The sequence below is a fragment of the Urocitellus parryii genome, chromosome 7 (genome assembly GCF_045843805.1).
Source record: "Urocitellus parryii isolate mUroPar1 chromosome 7, mUroPar1.hap1, whole genome shotgun sequence".
Classification (NCBI taxonomy): Eukaryota; Metazoa; Chordata; class Mammalia; order Rodentia; family Sciuridae; genus Urocitellus; species Urocitellus parryii.
The window spans coordinates 24,488,836-24,508,195 of record NC_135537.1 but is presented as its reverse complement, the minus strand read 5'-3'; positions in this window follow the sequence as shown (position 1 = coordinate 24,508,195).

Genomic DNA, 19,360 nt, shown 5'->3' with positions numbered 1-19,360 from the left:
AAAACTGAAGAGAATGACACACTTTTCTTCATTTTCTCTGTAAGAATTAAGTAATTCACAGGTTACCTCTCACAAAATGTAAAAGTTTCATTTAAAACAATTTAATAACTTTTCATGTGGCTTTGTAATCTATATTATTTTCAGCTCAACCTGTAAAACTATGAAAAAGAGGGAGGTGAAGATAGAGCTAGAAATATTTGGAAATATAGAAGGCAAGTGCTTGTTTTCCTCTGTTTTGAGTAGTGATAGAATACAAGGGAGAAGAAATTACTTTTTGATTTTTTTCAAACTGGCGAGCTTTACCAGTGAGCTCTATCCTCAATCCTTTTTACTTTTTAAAAAATTTTAGACAGGGTCTTGCAAAGTTGCTAAGGATCTTTAAATTGCTCTAGCTGTCCTGAAATTTGTGATCCTCCTATGTCAGCCTCCAGAATCATGGGGATTACAGGCATGTGCCCCGATGTCTGGTGAGGAAATAATATTTGAACTGGATTTTGAATGATGAAGGAAAATGGAAAACGTAGATTAAACAGAGAAAATAAGAATGCTAAACAGAGCCATGAACTCACCTGACATGATCTGAGAGTGGGGAGAGTTTTCTCTCCACTAGGATTGAGGAGAGAAGTAGAAAGAAATAAAGGTGGAAGGGCAGGTAAGGCAAAATATGAAATACCAGATCAAGGAATTTGGACATTATACTATGTGAAGCAGAGAAGACACTAGAGGTTTGCTGGTGTAGAGCAGCATGATTGGATTCAGTTCTAGAAATATGATGTGACAGCCTGAGAAGGAAAGATGGAAGCCAGGCAGGAAGAGTTAACAGGCTTAGAGCAACACCCAGGTGAGAGATTAGAAGGTCATAGAGATTAGAAAAGATACCTGGTAGTGACTGAGTGAAAGAATCTCTAGAAAAATAATGTCATAATGGTTAAAAATGAGCTTATTGCTATATTTCTTGGCTTCTTAGAACTATGTTTTAGAAATAATCTAAAAAAATATTTTGTTAGATCATCTACCCAAGACAAAATTTGTCTTAAATAGCAAGAGAACAGCATATTCTTTTTCATCCATTTGCACTTTTTTATTGCCAGGGAAATAATGCAATACTTTCTTCTTCTCATTTCTCTTCCTTGATATGCCAAGCATTATCTTCTCAGTTTCTACTGTTTCCTTGATGTTTATGAGCTTATATGACACAGTGTACAATGTCCCTTTATTCTTGGCTCTCTTAAAATTCCATTTCAGAGTGCTAATTACAGTGGGCACTGAAATGAAAATCTTATGAGGTTGTCCCTCAGTAAAATTCAAGATACCAAAGAAAAACACAATAATGACAGAATAAATATTTTAGCAAAATATCCAATAGATGTAATAAACACAACCATACAAGAAATGCCTCAGATGTTGTTTCAGGAAAAGGGTAGTCATAGTTGCATAGTGAGTTTACTCTATGCATTCTTTTAGATGAAATTAACATATAAAGTTATAGTTAGAAGTATTAGTCCACAATGGAGAATAGAAAATTTTCTGAGATGAATTGGATTAATGAAAATAGACAAAATAGATCTCAGCTTTGAGATTGTAGTTACAGAGATTTTTCTCCTGGAATAGAGTATTAATTTATTAATTTCATTATATAATAGATGTTAAAATTTACCATAGTTTCATAGATATTTTACTATGATTCATTAAGATAACTTTATGATTAGCTGGATTTTAAATATGACAAGCCTGTAATAAACCATATAAACAAGAGCAAAGAGAATACTCTGTGATTTATTATTCAAATACACTCACATTTGCAAAGCAAAAAGTAAATTTGTCATCTTTAATTACTTCTGTACTTTAAAAAAATCCAAATTTTAAAAATGTACTAAAAAACCAAAATAGATATTTTTCCAAAGAACACAAATGGTACAGAGACAAAAATAGTTGTTCATCATCACTACTTATCAGAGAAATGTAAATCAGAACCACAATGAGATACTACATTATCCAAGTTAGAATGGCTAGTATCAAAAAGACAAAAACAAACAAGCGCTAGAAAGGATATAGAAAAATGGGAACTCACACATCATTCTTAAAAACAGAACTACTGAATAATAATAATCCAGCAAGCTTACTACTGGGTAAATAGTATAAGGAAATTAAATCAGCATACCAAAAAGAAACCAACACTCCCATGTTTAAGACAGCACTAGTCACAATAGCCAAGTTATGGAGTCAACCTAAATGTCTATCAGCAAAAGAAAGGATGAATAAAATATGATGGATATACATGGTGGATTACCTTTCAACCATAATAAAGCATGAAATCCTGCCATCTGCGAGGACACAAATGGACCCGGGAGACATCATGTTAAGTGAAATAATTCATGCACACAAAAACAAATACAACCTGACTACTCTTGAATATAAAATATAAAAACACTTCATCTCAGAATTTGGAAATAAGAATAGTGATTACTTGCTGGTATGACTAGTTGGGAAGAAATTTCTTCTGCAACCCACCAGAAAAAAGAAAAAAAAAAAGAATAGTGATTATCAGACTGGGAAGAGTAGGTAGAAGTGAAATGAGGAAAGAGAGGTTAGACAATAAGTACAATGTTACAGTTAGTAGGAACAACTTCTTGTGTTCTATGGCACAGTAGGGTGAATATAGTTGACAATAATGTATTATATATCTCAAAATAATTAGACAGAGTAAGCAGTGTAATGGCTCAGGCCTGTAATCCATGCAACTTGGTAGGCTGAGCCAAGAGAATCAAAAGTTCAAGGCCAGCCTCTGCAATTTAGTGAGACCTTGTCTCAAAATAAAAATTAAAATGTGTTATGGTGTAACTTATTGGTAGAACACTTTGGGTTAAATCCCTAGTACAACAAAAAACAATAATAATGATAATTAGGATAAAGGAGTTTGAATATACTCACCATAAAAAAATGATAAATGTTAGGGTGATAGGTATGCCAATTACCTTGATTTGATCTTTTCCTAATGCATTCATAAATCAAAATACCATATAGCACCTAATAAAAATATACAAATATTATGCATTAAATTCTTAAAATCTAAAAAGAAATGCAGAAACTTAAACTGTACCAAGGACTTGCTAAAACAGAGTCTGAATTTTAATAAGACTGCTGGGTCTTCACATTTGGAAAGTCTCCTGACTTCCACATGATTTCAACTGATTTCTGCTCATGTAGCCATCTTACCAATGGGAGTCTACCAAAACTAAGAAATAGCACTAGTACAATATTATTAAAAAATATGGACTTTACTAGAAATTCACCAGTTTTTTCATAATATCCTTTTTTTTCCTTTTTTCTAGTTCATAATCCGATATAAAATACTATATTGCAGCTTACTAATTGTATTTTTAGCCTACTCAACCTGTGACAGTTTCTCAGTATTTCTGTTTTTACTTAAAATGTAGTATCTTTTAAAGTTACCATGGACCTATAGATGGTTCTTTTGAACTATTTACAATAAATTGTTGATTTATGGGAAATTTACTGAAAACCTAATAAATGCCTCCTTTAATATAGGATGTCATTCCCACTTTTATATTTTTATTCATATGTCCAAATTTAGTTTCCATATGTATTTCCTAACAAAATGAAAAGAAAGGTTGATATATAAATTTTATTTTATTTCTGTAGTTTACAATATCACTAACATCTAACTCATTAAAATATCCTACCCTGACTCACCACAATATTATACCAACTCCGTGCTATGTGAAAAGCAAAAGGACACACAGTGCTCAAGAGAAACAGTGTTGGAGAATATGGAGATATGAAGGACATTGCAGGAGAAGTCTGGTAAATGTCTGCTTCTTATATGATTTTCACTGACTTCTGATTTGAAATACTGAAATACATTAAGCTTAATAATTCTTTCCTATCAGTCTACTTTCAAAAGATGAGAATAGACATTTATTTAACACTTAAAATGGGATAGTTTTATAAGGATTTTATGTATTCGCATATACTCTATCTTAGTAAATCTCTCTCCAAACCTCCTGTATATATAAGGAGACTCAGTTTAAAAAAAAAACAAAGTTTAGCAATTTGTTCCAGTTCAGACAGTAAAAGCAGTGTGTAAATTAAAATCATCCTGAATCCGTAGAAAGTGATGGAAATACATTCTGAGTTTCTTTCCTGAAACAAGTAGTACTGTGGTCCTTCTTTTATATGTAGAAGCATACTGGATTAAGTCCAGACTATTGGATAAATCATCATATTAAGAGTTTGGTGACTTTTCCTCCACTCATCTTTACAGATTTAGCTTTTTCTTAAAAACATTGAAGGCTTAACTTACTACATACACTGTGTGTGTGTGTGTGTGTGTGTGTGTGTGTGTGTGTGTGTCTCCATGGGTAGCTCTTAGAATAACCAGTTGCCTATACTGCCCACCTTCTCAATCTTCTATATACTTCTTTTGTAGTAACGTAGTCACTGCCTTTATTCTCGTGATTACTTATAACAGACAATGTATAGGAAAGCAGAATATAGTTACTCTGCCCAACTCCATTTGTCTTGTGCATTTTTTTTACTTCAGAAGCAGAACTTTAAAATAAAATGAATATAAAACTTTTCTTCCTCTAACATGAGAATTGGTGATTCCTGTAATAAAGGGAATTCTTAAATCCTATACTGTATCTTTCAGAGCACAAAATGTAAGTCTATGCTACCAGCTAAAACAGCTATTAAAAAACTGTATTTTGATATAAAATATAATTTTTAACTATGTGTTTTAGGTAAATGCTGACTTTTAAACACTTTTAAATTACATTCCTATTTGTATAAATGTACCAAGTTAATAATGAATAAAATTTTAGTCTTTGAAAAATTGTGTTATAAAAGTTGCAATTCTAAGGAATTATTGGAAATGATAAATTGAGAAAGATTTCCAATTAATTAAACTATGCTAAAAAGATTTTACAGTGGAATTTTACAACTGAAAGCATTTTCAAAAAGCTTTATTCAGTTTATTGATGACTTAATTCATTTTGTGACTCTCTCACTTCTCTACAGTACTAATAAATTTTGTTTCATGATTTTTAAAAATGAAATACTTTCTAATCTCAAATTAGATTCATAGGAAATAAGTGCCACATCATAATACCAAATTTTAAACTATACTTCAGAGCAATAGTAACAAAAAAAGCATGGCATTGACACCAAAATAGCTTTGTAGAACAATGGTGCAGAATAGAAGACAGAGACAAACCTACATAAATGTATTTATCTCATACTAGAAAAAGGCACAAAAAACATATATTAGAAAAAAGATAGCCTCTTCAACAAATGATGCTAGGAAAACTAGAAATCCATATGCAACAAAATGAAATTAAAACCCTATCTCTCACCATGCACAAAACTCAACTCAAAGTGGATCAAGGACCTAGGACCACAGACCCTGTGCCTAATAGAAGAAAAAATAGGCCCAAATCTTCATTATGTTGGATCAGGCCCTGACTTCCTTAACAAGACTCCTATAGTGCAAGAAATAAAATCAATAATCAATAAGTGGGATGGATTCAAACTACAAAGCTTCTCAGCAAAAGAAACAATCAGTGAGGTGAAGGGAGAGCCAACAGAATGGAAGCAAATTTTTATCACATTGCCCAACTCCATTTATCTTGTGCATTTTTTTTTCAGAAGCAGAACTTTAAAGTAAAATCAATATAAAACTTTTCCTCCAAATCAGATAGAGCACTGATCTCCAGGATATATAATAAACTCAAAAAACCCCACCCCCAAACAAATAATCTAGTCAATAAATGAGCTAAGAAACTGAACAGACACTTCTTAGAAGATGATATACGACCAATCAACAAATATATTAAAAAATGTTCAACATCTCTAGCAATTAGAGAAATGCAAATCAAAACTATTGTAAGATTTCATCTCACTCCAATCAGAATGGCAGTTATTAAGAATGCAAGTAACAATAAGTATTGGTGAGGATGTGGGGGAAAAGGCACACTCTTACCTGGCTGGTAGTATTGAAAATTGGTGCAACCAATCTGGAAAGCAGTATGGAGATTCCTTGGAAAACTGAGAATGGGACCATCATTTGACCCAGCTATCCCACTCCTGGATTTTTACCCAAGGGACTTAAAAACAGCATACTACAGGGACACAGCCACATCAATGTTTATAGCAGCACAATTCACAAAAGCTAAACTGTGGAACCAACCTAGATGCTCTTCAATAGATGAGTGGATAAAAAAAGTGTGGCATATATACACAATGGAATATTACTCAGTAATAAAAGAGAATAAAATCATGACATTTGCAGGTAAATGGAAGAAGTTGGAGATATCATGCTAAGCACAGTAAGTCAATCCTGAAAAACCAAAGGCCAAATTACTGCCTGTTGAGCGGAGGCTGATACATAATGGGGCTCACAAGGAACATGGGAGGAATGTAGGAATTTTGGATAGGGTCAAGGGGAGGGAGTGAAAGGGAAGGGGTATGGGGTTAGGAAAGATGGTGGAATGAGATGGTCATCTTTACCCTAGGTACATGTATGAAGACACGAATGGTGTGCCTACTTTCTGTACAACCAGAGAAATGAAAAATTGTGATCCTTATGGGTACTATGAATTGAAATACATTCTGCTTTCGTATATAAAAAATTAGAACAGATAAATAAATTGATTAATTTTAAAGAAAGAAAGAAAAGGCATGCCATGAAGTATTATGTCTCTTTGTGAGTCTAGGAATGCTAGACACATATAAAGAGTTCTCTCCCTCTTTCTATATACATACACAAGTATATATACCCTGATAGAAAAAAGGCTTTATTCAATTAAAATAAAAAAGTATAGAACTTCCTTGCTACTATTTCCAAGGTGAGACTTATAGAATTAGAATGCTTGAGTGCACAAAGTGCATTTCTTGAAGAAATTTAGTTAGTATAAAACATCAAAATTCTCAAAAATAGCCTTCTGATATTTTACATATAAAATTATTCATGTTGCCAGTTTTTTCCATAATGCGATAAAAGTTGACTACCTAAAACTAAAATATGCATTCAAAAATTGTTGGGTAAATTTTGTATTCTACTATGCATTGCAAAATAAACATATCTTACTTTTCAAACTAAACATTATTTAGGTAGTGGAGCATGCCTAATATTAAATGTAAGCATATTCATTACCTATAAAAAGAAAACCAGAACAAATCTGAAACATATCAACAATATAATATATAAAGCATAATTTGGTAATTGTTCATGTTTAAAGTAGCTCACATGTTCTTGGTTTTTATTTTTCACAAAACAAAATTTAATATTATCAATGTCATAATCTATTTTATATTTGGTATTTGATTTACTTTAGATCCTTGAAATGATAAAATTAGTATCACAGAATTTTATACCTTTACAATGATTTTAAAAAATGAAATACAGACAGAGGAAGAGAGAGAAAGAAACTTTGTCAATATCACATAGGTAGCATGTGTTATAGAAATGCCACTTGAAGCTGTTTTCATATAAAATAATTTTCAATTTTAAAAATATGGCCCCAAGACACTATTGGATGAGTCACTTTTATCTGCTTTCCTTAGATCTGGTATCTTTAACTTCTGTGTATGAAATACAGAAGTATGCCTGTAGTTTGTGGTCTGGGATTTCTTAAACCATAAGCTGCTTCTTGTGTCTGAGATACTTACTTTTGGAACCCAGTCAGTATTGTTTAGGAACTGCACATCCTTGGAGAGGAGAGTTTTATCCATGAATTCCAACTGATGTGTAAATCAGTTGTCTGCATCAGTCACCTGACATGTAATTGAGAAAGCATTCTAGATCACTCTAGCTCCTGCCATTCAGGCAGCAACTGAGAGAAGGAAAGCAAGACAGAAAATCCTACAGCTGAGTGCAGTAAAGCCCCAAAAGATGATAGATCATAATAAAATTATTTGTTGTTTTAAGTTACTCCATCTTTAAATATATTATTATGCAACAGATTTTGCTATTTGAAAGTAGAGTGCTCGAGGCATTGGTGTTAGGGTTGGATTGCAAACAGAAGCTGAGGGCAGTGTCCTGATGCCTATGACCTCAAAGCAGCTGTAGGTGGGAGTTAAAATGAAAGTGAGAAAAGTATCATGGGAACCTAAAGGGAAGTAGACCTTGTTAATAATAATAGTAATATAGACGATAGGAAATGAAACCTAATAAACTTGACAATCCAGCTAAGAAGAGTTCCATGCATACCAGAAAAAAAATATAATTTGGCTTCTCTCTGCCTATTTATAAAAAAAAAAAAAAAAAAAAAAAAAAAAAAAAAAAAAAACAGGGGAGAGAGATGAGTGAAATAATGATTTTTACAATGCTAAACCTAAGGGAGACCTGTGTGCTCCAGTTGTAAATGAACACACATCTACTAGATAAAACCCTTCCATGGATAGGAAGAGAAAATGCCAGTAAACAAACAAACAAACAACAAAAGAACTGTGATCTGAGGATACAGAAAAGTGAAAAATGGATGACCATTCAGAAAAGGACTCAATGTTTGAGAGACTGGCTCTGGTTGTGGCAATAAATTCAAACATTCAAATATCACTGTGGGAACATAGTAAACATGTATGGAAGTCCATATGATTGCAAATTAATTTTGGCAATTTCTAAAATAGAAAATGTAAAGAAAGGTTTATCTAAATACCGATCTCTTTTAGCCTGTGGCACCAACTGAATGATTCATTCCATTATTATTATGGCTGGTGCTAACAGGCTAATATTTTGTTCGGATTTTATACAGTTAGATTTCCAATATCTATCAACTTTTTTATAGTTCATAAATGACTATTTAAAATTCTGTGAATATGTATAAACATGCATAACTAATCTGTCCTTAACTAATTCCAGAAGTTCTTGATGCCCAAAGTACCCTATATTGTTTTAAACTAACCACTTGCATAGGCTTGGAAGGTCTCCAGTGGCCCACCTAATGTGCCCAATTAAAAAAGGAAAAAGAGTCTTTCAGGTATAGCTCAGAAAAACAAGGCTTAAAAGTCATCACTTCTATCATTATGACCATAAACACCTGAGCAAACTGAAAATCAATGATATTACGTGTATTCCTAGAAGAAAAGATCACACAGACAACTGTCACACTTACAAACCATAAAATCAAAAAATGATGAATGTGAGTCACCTTTGTGTAGCTGTGACCAAAATACTAAACACGAATAACTTAAAGATGGGAAAGTTTATTTTGGTTCATATATCAGAGGTTTAGTCCATAGTTGGCCAATCCATTGCTCAAGGCCCAAGATGTGGCTGAACATCATGATAGAAGGTCCCTAAAAAGGAAAGCTGCCGAACTCAGGGTAGAATCAGGAAAAAGAGAAAGGGAAGTAGGGAAAGATAAGCCCTTTCAGGGCACATCCTCAGTGACCCACAGCCTCCAGCCATACCCCACCTGCCTATGGTTACCACTCAGTCATTTTAACTAGGAGGGATGAACATTCCTTTACTAACCCAGGAACTTTTTCATATCTTAATCATAAAATCTAATATCCAAAAATAGATAATGCATTCTTAAAATAAATAATATGTGAAAAAACAACCCAATTTAAAAAATGGGAAAATGATCTGAAACAGACACCCCACCAAAGTAAAAATACAGGAGGCTAAAAAAATTATAAATATACCCAAATCATTTGTCACTAGGGAATTGCAAGTTAAAGTAACAATGAGATAGCACTATAAACACAGAATGGTTAAATTCAAATCACACCATCGGATATTGGCAAAGGTATGGAAGAACTCCTGTTCATTGCTGGTGGAATGAAAAATGTTATGGCAAATTTTATAGTTCAGAATTTTCTCGTGAAAATAAACATTGTGTCACCATATGATCCAGTAATCATATTTCTAGAAATTATGATACACAAAAAAACTACACATGACTTTTTATAGCAATTGTAATAATTTGTAAAATCTAGAATTGATCAAGATGTGTTTCTTAATAGGTAAATAAATTAATATTGTTACATATAATGGATTATGGTTTAACAATAAAGAAATCAGGTTTCAAGCTATGAATAGGCTTAAGGAATTTTAAATACACATTATGAAGTAAAGAAGCCAGTTTCAAATACCCACAAACTATGATTCCAAGCTGTGACACTGTGGAAGAGTCAAAACTATAGATGCAATAAAAAGATCAGTGGTCATCACAGGTTCATGATGGAGGAGAGAAACAGATATAAATAAGTAAAACAGGTGTTTTAAGTCCGTTTTTCACTACTATAACCAAGACCCCTGACATAAACAATTTAAAAGTCAAACATTTGATCTCACAGTTTCAATTCATGGTAGCACAGTTCCATTGCTTTGGACCTGAGGTGAGGTAGAACATCATGGTGGAAGCTTTTTAACTTACCCCAGCCCAGAAGCATGTGGGTAGGGACCCACCACAAGAAATTTTCTTTTAGGGTATGCCTCCAATGACTTAGTACTTTCCATCACCTCCCAATAGTCCATTCAAATTATGAATCTATCAATAGATAAATCCAGTGATGAAATTAGAGCCCTTATGATTCAATAATTTCCTAGAAGCCCCACCTCTAAACACCGTTTCATTGGGGACCAAATATTTGCCACATATATCTGGGGAACACTTCATATACATATTAAAAGAAAAGGGAATTTTTAGGATGGTGAAAATATACTGTATGATAAGGTAATCCTGCATATTTTCTATTCATTCATTTAAACCTATAGAACTTTACTGAATAAAGAGTAAACTTAAATATGGTATTAAAATAAAAAATATATTTTTGGAACATGGTGGATACCAGAGACGATATTGCAACAAGACAAACAACATTACAGATGTAAGAAACAGCCTTACTGAAAGGGAAAGGGAGAAAAGTTGTTAACCTAGTTAACTTTGGAAATGAGTGGAGTCTTTAAGGCTAAAGGGAAAATAAATTGCACATTAACACTATATTCTGGTTTGCTGAGAGCCACAGCCGAGTCTGTATGGCCCCTGGCATTTTGCCAACAGTATTGATTGACAGGCAAGGCGTTAATATCGGCCTCTGCCACTACTTTTGAGTTCTAGCGCTATTTTTAGTTCTCACGGGGATTCCCCGGGGGAATCCCTCCTCCTGCACTTAGCCAACCAATGGGAACTCCCGGGGAATCCCCGAAAGTCACGAGGCTCCTGCAGGAACCCTCAGCACTGGTTAGTAAAGTTATGCCCTGCATGGCTACAGATTAATACTACTAAACATGTACACTGGAATTAAATAAGTAAGAAAATGTATGATGTACTATGAGAGTCGGTTTTCTCATGCCCTCAACATACAGGCAATAGGAGCAGCCTTGAATGGTTAGTGGATTTGAGTTTGAGACATTAGCAAAGACTTATGTCCACTTTAATATATTTACATATGGTTCTATACATGAGTTAGTATACATCCATGTATTTCTTTGTTCAATTAGCTTAGTGGGCCTGAAAAAAGTTGCCTCAGTAGTGTAAAGGTAAAATTTCTAAGCTGATTCTAAACTGCAAGAGTCTGAGTTAAAGTGTAAAAGATTGGGCATTGTAAAGCTTCTAAATTGAAAGGCTTGGGCTAAAAATAATAATAATAGGCCAGGTATTGTTAAAATTCCTCTGCTACCCCTGGAACCTGGAACCTCTGTAGCTGTTAGAACAATACCTGAACTGCCCAGTAAATATTTCCATTGATTCCCTGGTTGTTTATTAGCTAAGGGCTCCAAATAGCTCAGACGTAGGCATCCAGGCCACAAAACCAATCAGTTTAAATGTGTACCCCACTTAGGAGCACAAATCACTCCTGTCCAATCTGTTCCCGCCAATGTATGCACTAATCATGGCTCAGGGTTGTTGTTCAATTTTCCCGTGCCTAAAGATGATTTGTTCTGATGTATGCAAAGCCCCCCCCCCTCTCCAAAAAGTGTACTTAAGCTCTGCTTGACCTCTGCTCTGGGCTCTGGGCTGCTCTCCCTTCCTGAGTGAGCCTTGAGCCCCAGCATGCTGGTTCAATAAAACTTCCCCCCTGCTATTGCATGAGGCTGGTCTCTTGTGTGGTCTCTCCCTCCGACGCTCCGCCGGACCCTTACAAGTAGAAATGAGCACCTGAGATCTTATTTTCTAATACTATTCCTGAATAAAAATAGTAATGTCTCATTTGAAGACTGTTAGTTTGGAATAAGGTTCGAAGATAAGTATGGGGCAATTTTTTACTGGCAAAAAGTAATAAAGTGTTAACACAACCACACACACACACACACACACACACACATACACGGGAGGTATGTTAATGAGGTAAGGCGTAGGAGTCAACTAGAAATGCTTTCAGTTGCCACAGCTGGAATGATTTGAACAATGAAAGAACAAAGCAGTATTAAAATATAACCGAAAATATAAATAAATATCCATGAGTTCATGCTTGGAAAACACTAATGATTGGGGGAGAAGAGATAAATCTCTCATGCAGAGTGAACCTGCAATAATTTATTTATGTGGTCTGTCTTCAAGAAGGGAGAGCACAACTCCCCATTTCTTAAATGTGAGCTATGCAGAGTGACTTTTCCCCAAGACTAAAGTGTGGAATGAAGATGGAAAAATTAAAGTTTACAGTGGGAAAAAAACTGACAATTGCTTTATTAACCAGATGAGCAAAGTCAACATCAACAGTGATGAATTATGTCATAATATTTAGGCATGAAGTGATGTGATGAATTTATCATTTTACCTCCTTGATCTTCCTCTCCCAACCATAATTAAGGAAATGTGAGTTTAACTACTAATAATGTACCAATATTGGTTCATTAATATACAATTAATGAACCACTTAATTTATTAATGAATTAATTAAACATGCTATAGTAATGTGTGTGAAGAGGGTGAAATATGAGAATTCTCTTTACTACCTCAATTTTTCTGCAAATATAAAACTGAATATAGTACACTTAAATACTTCAATATTTTTACATTGAGCTATCTAATAGTCTCTTGATTGTGCATAGGTAAAATGAAATGAAAATTATGTCTTGCAACTATGTTGATTATGAATGAAGATAATACACAGGAATTTATTACAGAGCAGATATTTTAAATAATTTGTTCATATCTTTTATTTTTCCTATTCTTAGCAATATAATCACACTTGAATTTTGCATTCAGTTTTGAACATGTAATATACCAGAAGATTAACAAATATGTGCATGTCTCTGGCAGAGTTTCTAAACTGATCAATTATTATCATTAAAGAAAGGATGAAATCAGTAATGCTGACAATGGAAAAGGAAAGACCTATGTAGGATCTAAGACATAATTTTAAACATAGAAAGAGATTCTGTGAAGTTGAGTTGCTGAATCTAATGGCTGGTAGCTGGTGATGTATCTTCTAATTCATCTCCTCCAAATCATGTGAAACACGAAGGGGAAAAAATCTACCTGAAAACCACATACATTTTCAGCATAACATGGTGTCTGAAAATGTCAACATTTCCATAAAACTATGAATAAAAGAGCAAAACTCTTGACCCTAATGCATGATCTCTCGATTTCCCATAGCAATTCAGCTGTATGTAGCATTTTATACCAAGCAAAGCAGACAAGAAAAACTGGGAAATATGAAAGAAGATACTAGCAAATGAATCAATCGATATTGAATTAAAAGTATACCCGAATATTGAGAAAACTAAAACCTAGGTGAACAAATAAAAGCATTGACTTAGGAAAATGAACATTAAGGTATGGAAATTTACAGGGAAAGGCAGAATTTTGAAGGGCTGCCTTTGAAGTTCATGCCTTTCGTGAGGATGAGAGGTAAGAAAGATGTCATTTACTCTGGCACTAGGTAAAGAGAAAGGGGGTCAAATCGGAAGAATGTGTGTTCTTGCAATATGAAGGTGAACCACAAATTAGAGGAGTCTGACTCTTTTCTTTACCAAATCAAACAAATATAAATACAAACAACTCTGAAATACTTGGACTTTGCTGTACTGACAGAAGAGGGTGCCACAAACTAGCAATCTTTAAAATATTCAAATAACATGAAAATTAATGAGAAGGTGGACAATTCCAGAGACTGTACTGCAAATAAACAAACAAACAAACAAATAGGCACACCTACCAATGGAGGAAAATCTGTCCCCTCTCAAACAACTAAGAAGCAGAAGACAACAATAGCCAAATACTCCATAATTGCTTATCTTAAATAAGCATTTGAAAAATTAATCACCTTCATTCAAAAAGACAAAATCTAAGGATAGAATAAACAAATGTTCAAAATAAAAAAGAAGTGAGTTGGTTAAACCCAGGAAAGAAGGGCAATAAAATATTCAAAAGTATGTCAAAAAGAGGAATGAATAACCAATAGCCAAAGGGAGAATAGACTCAAATAAAAATTTAATAGAGAGCACTAAAGAAAGACAAGAAAGTAACTGAGCTAATGAAAATTCATAAAGCAAAGTATAAAGGGGGTCAGAGAAGAAGAAAAAGAAATAGATTCCAATAAAAGACTGATAATATTCATAATATTGGATTTGCTAAAAACAAATAAAAATTTAAAAAATGAAACAGAGAAGAGATATGTAATTGTAATCTAAGAAACTTTTCCAAAATAGAAAATACTGACATATTCATATCGAAAAGACTGAATGCTTGAGAATAGAAAATTAGAATGAAGAACTCTGAATTTAAATCCTCAAAGCCTCTAGTCAAAAATAACAAATAACTTAAAATTTTAAAAAATTATTTCAATAATCATCCTCATATATTGTTATTTGTAATTTCTGGTATATTTTGTTTTTAATTAGGTCAGCTTGTGGTTTGTACATGTGTTTTTTTTTCCCCAAAATACAGTATTTCGATTTATTTATTGTCTTTTTCTTCCATCTCAATAATTTTTACTTCTGTCTTTATTATGTTCTTTCATCTGTGTATTTGAGGGGGTGATGTTTGTGACTTTTTTTCCCTCATTAAATGAAGTAGAAACCAATTTAAATTATCTTGACCTTAAATAATAACACCTTGGTAATCTAATTGCTTTCTGATTATTGTTTTTAGTGTATATATTCTTATTTGAATTATTTTATGGTTGTTAAGATTGTTTAAATTCTAGAATTTTAACTTCTACTCCTCACTTCACACAGAGTTATTTGGTAAAAACCTTAAAGGTTTCCAGGTACAGAGGCCTTAAGCATCAGACCATGGGTTGGTTCCATCTTGGTTTCTATACTCACGGCAGCAAGCTAACTGCAACTACAGCTATGCCTTGGCTTTTCAGTTTTCATCAACTTTTATTATATAGGAACTCATTTAGTGTGGTGGTTACAGCAGGGTGAGGGGCATTATATAGTTAACATACCAATTAAATGTCAGAGCTTTAGTAGATCTATGACTGTGACTTTGACCATTGATTCACCCATGGCATATGGCATAACTTATTTTGGTTCCCACTCCTTCCCCTATCTGAGATGTTTTTAATCTATTTCCTTCTTTGAAGCCCCGCTGCTTGCTTATCAACTGTTTTAAATTCCTCACTCAGAGAAACAGAAAGATTTGAAAGGTCTGGAAGGGAAGAACCATCCTTCCTCATCCAAACAAGGTTGGAGGCAAATCTTATTTCTAGAGTATTTGGTATTTAGTTATGATAAGGCTCCCTTGTGTTTCACAGTCGTTATTCTGTCCCTTTCCGTGTCAGACCATAGAGAATATTTCTTGGATTTTCACTGTGAGAACTTCTGGGGTTTCCTGAAGATAATCCATGGACGTGTATGTGCTCCTGACAGGGGGTAGGGTCTAAATTCATGGGTTCCAGCAGTTTTTCTGTTGCTGTAGTAGAACAGCCTTCAGCAATTCATTAGAATTACCATGTAATTGATCTATCTGTTTCATGGCTCCAGTCTGCTCCATGTAAGCAGATCTTGACTGAACAAGCCTGACTTTCCAGAACTTACAGTGATGATTATCCTGCAACCTCAATTATCCTGGGCCAGGGAAAGCTGTTGATTTTCAGTTTGACTAGCTTTTCTTGTTGAAAGGATGGGCTCGATGCCTTCAAAGCTATTTACAGGTCAGAGCTGAGCTCACTCTTCTCTCTCAAGTGCTCCAGGATCTTTTCTCCAGTTTCCAAACTTTTGGCCATCAAATTCTTTGACCTTGCTGTTCCCTCTATTTTATCCAGAACTTCAAAAAATGGAAATATTTTCTACATTTTAATACTTTTGGTGAAGATCTTTAGAATATTCTTTGAGCCTTGGGAATTTTTATTCATATATACTATTAAAAATTTATTATTTGTACTTTAGTGGGAGCCAACCATTTCAACTATAATAAAGTACTGCAGTCTAACAAATATAAAATAAACAGCTAGAAAGTTGGCAAAGTGCTTAAATGATCTCAAAAACTAAGTTGAAAGTTTCACGCAGCACCCTTGGATATGCCCACACAATTTGGTTAAAATTGCATGTAAACTTGCAGTGTGAGAAAGCTTCAGGCCTTTGCAGAGAAAACTTAATTCCTCCTCTTTCTACCTCTATCACTTAGAAATTTATTACTTAGAAACTGAACCAGAAAGTTCTAGGTCTTTGTGTGTGTGTGTGTGTGTGTGTGTGTGTGTGTGTGTGTATCTGTGTGTCTCTGTGTGTTTATGTAGATAAGATGCTGTTTTATGCTTAAGCATATAAAACTTACTAACACTGCATAAGTTTTGCTAGTTTGAAGAACATTTAATCATGATTTGATAAATTGTAATTTCAAAAACTATATAGAAGCTTATTGAGAATGCTACTTCTAATAAAATTTTAAAGCTGAGAAGGAAAAATTTTTCAAATATACAGATAATTCAGCACTTTTAAACTATTAATCCTTTATATTATAATGTACTTTCTTCTATCCTATATTCCAATATAATCAAAAAGCCTTAAAATATTCTCTAGGTCCAAATAAAATGTAAATTATTGACCTTAGGTCATCTGAATAATTGCTTTGCTTTTTTTCAACAATTTTGCTAAAATTAGAAACACTAACAACACAGATTGTTAGTGAACTTTCTTCAAAATTTGTTTTAATTTTATTACAATAAAGCATAAAAAATATTCAAACTAGCATATGTCAAGATTTATTTCCTGAGAAATTTAGGGGGAAATCTGGTAAGCAAGGCATACTGTCATGTTTGCTCTTTCTAATAACTTTCCTTCTTTATTCTTAGTCGATGGGTCACAAATCAGGTTTGAGGCTGACAACTTCAGTTGGAGGCTGAACCTTTCTTGTTGGCTTTTGCTGTGACTGTTCATTAAAGATTGGTTTACATGTGCTTCATTAAGTCCATTTTTGTTTGTCATACTAAAAGGCATAGGTAATATATATGAAGAAACAATTAAAGTTGATTGCTATACATAATAAAGAAGGAAGATTCCTGTTCATGGAGAGAAATATAAATTTAAATTGCTTAAGATACAATTTCTTAACTTCAGCGGAAATCCAAAAGTTTGACAAAATATTTTAGGGTCACTATTAGAAGATGACATGATATTAATTCATTATTTTGATGTTTCAAGACAAATAAGTACCCTTCTTTTCTGTGTTTTACTGTAATAAGGTTTAATTAAGTATAATCAAAAACAACCTGTAAAGTGAAAAATTAGATAATTTCACAAAATAATGAAGAAATCCTTAATTACCAACAGATTCCTATGCTCCTGAAAAAAACTCACTACCCTATAGTATTTCAAATTGCATTTCTGTTATTCTTAAATTCAAAAGGCAAAATCTTCTCCAATTCGTTGGAATCTATTTTCTTCAAGCCCTCTTATAGAGAAATTAACCCCATATTCTTGGAATGCATGTTCACTGTGTTAGATTCAAATCAGAAGCCCTTGACTTCCTGACACTTAAAACAACTGTGTATTTAAAACAAAAACAAAAATCCCTTAACCATTATGCTATCAAACACAAATTCTTCAAAATAGTAAAAGCAGAGCTTTTTTTTCTATGATAACGATGATTAGTTGATACCAGCTTCCCTAAGTATAGAAAAAGTCTAAGATTGACTACCTGGGTCAATACCAGTGTAAAGAAAAAAAAAAAAAAAAAAAAAAAACCTTCCATCAGGAAGCAGAATTCAGAGATAAAAAAAATCCAGACATACAAAATATGTTATATACTGGCATCAGCTGAGGCTTTGACTACCTTTCTGATGTTAGTTCTATAAATGCAATGCCCCAGGCACTGCCACTAGTTAAAACAAACAAGCAAACAAAATTAGACATTTCCAACTGTCTCTGCCAGTCTTTCCAACCCCTACTGTGCCCCAGCTAATGTAAAATTTGCTTTGGTATAATTCTGTTATGAAATACTTACTCATTGAAATAGCAAAGATTCGTTTTAATGAGATCTTTGAACAGATGGGATATTTTAGCTGCCCTCAACCCTTTTGCTTGAACAATTCGCTTTGTAATTAGTGGTGTGGCAAAAACATTCCTTTACAAAGGAAAGGAACCAAATACATTTTCAGGCTGTCATAAGAAAACACATGAAACAAAGAAATCCATGAGGTAAGATTTTTTTTTTAACACTAATTTCCTTTCAGTGGACATTTTAAAAAGCTTTGAGTAATTTCCAGCATTTCATCATGTTGTTTTCTCCTGGTAGTTTCATTGAGAGAGAAAACAAGCAGATAAATGCAAAACGAATAAAGGAGGCATTCTTATAAAAGTGTTCCTTTATATCCAACCCTTTGATTTTTCTTTCACATTCAACAGTTCTTCTCATTCTCTCCTCCTCTTTTTTTTCTTTCTGCCCTTGTGCATTTCCTTGCTAATGTTGAGTGTTTTGACTTCTGCTTATATTTTCCACCCTTTCTTTTCTAGCTCGACCTATACAGAATACTTTAATTCTTAGATCAGAAATCTCTTTCTCTAGTTAAAGGTGCAGATGATAGAGTCTGCAATATTTAATAGCAAAGGTAAGAAAGGAAAAATTTTAAATATTCTATCTCCCAGGTAAACCACCAGAGATGGAATCTTCTTGACAGAGGCCTAAATATTTTAATATATGAGGACTAAAGTGCCATATCACAATTTTTCCTCTATATAAAATGTTTCCCTTTTTTGCTCAGGAAATATTATATCAAAGTGGACTTCTTTTCGACTTTTAACACTAGGAAATAAAAACTGAATTTAAATATATGCTCTATGGTTTTGCTTATTTTTGAATTGAAACTGATCACTATATTTGATCCAAATGTTTCTCTGGATTAGCTCCAGAATTTGTTTCTGTTCTTGTCAGATATTTTGCTTTGCACCATTTCCCCAGTTATAGAAAAACAGTCCTAAGACAAGTTAAATCATTCTTAT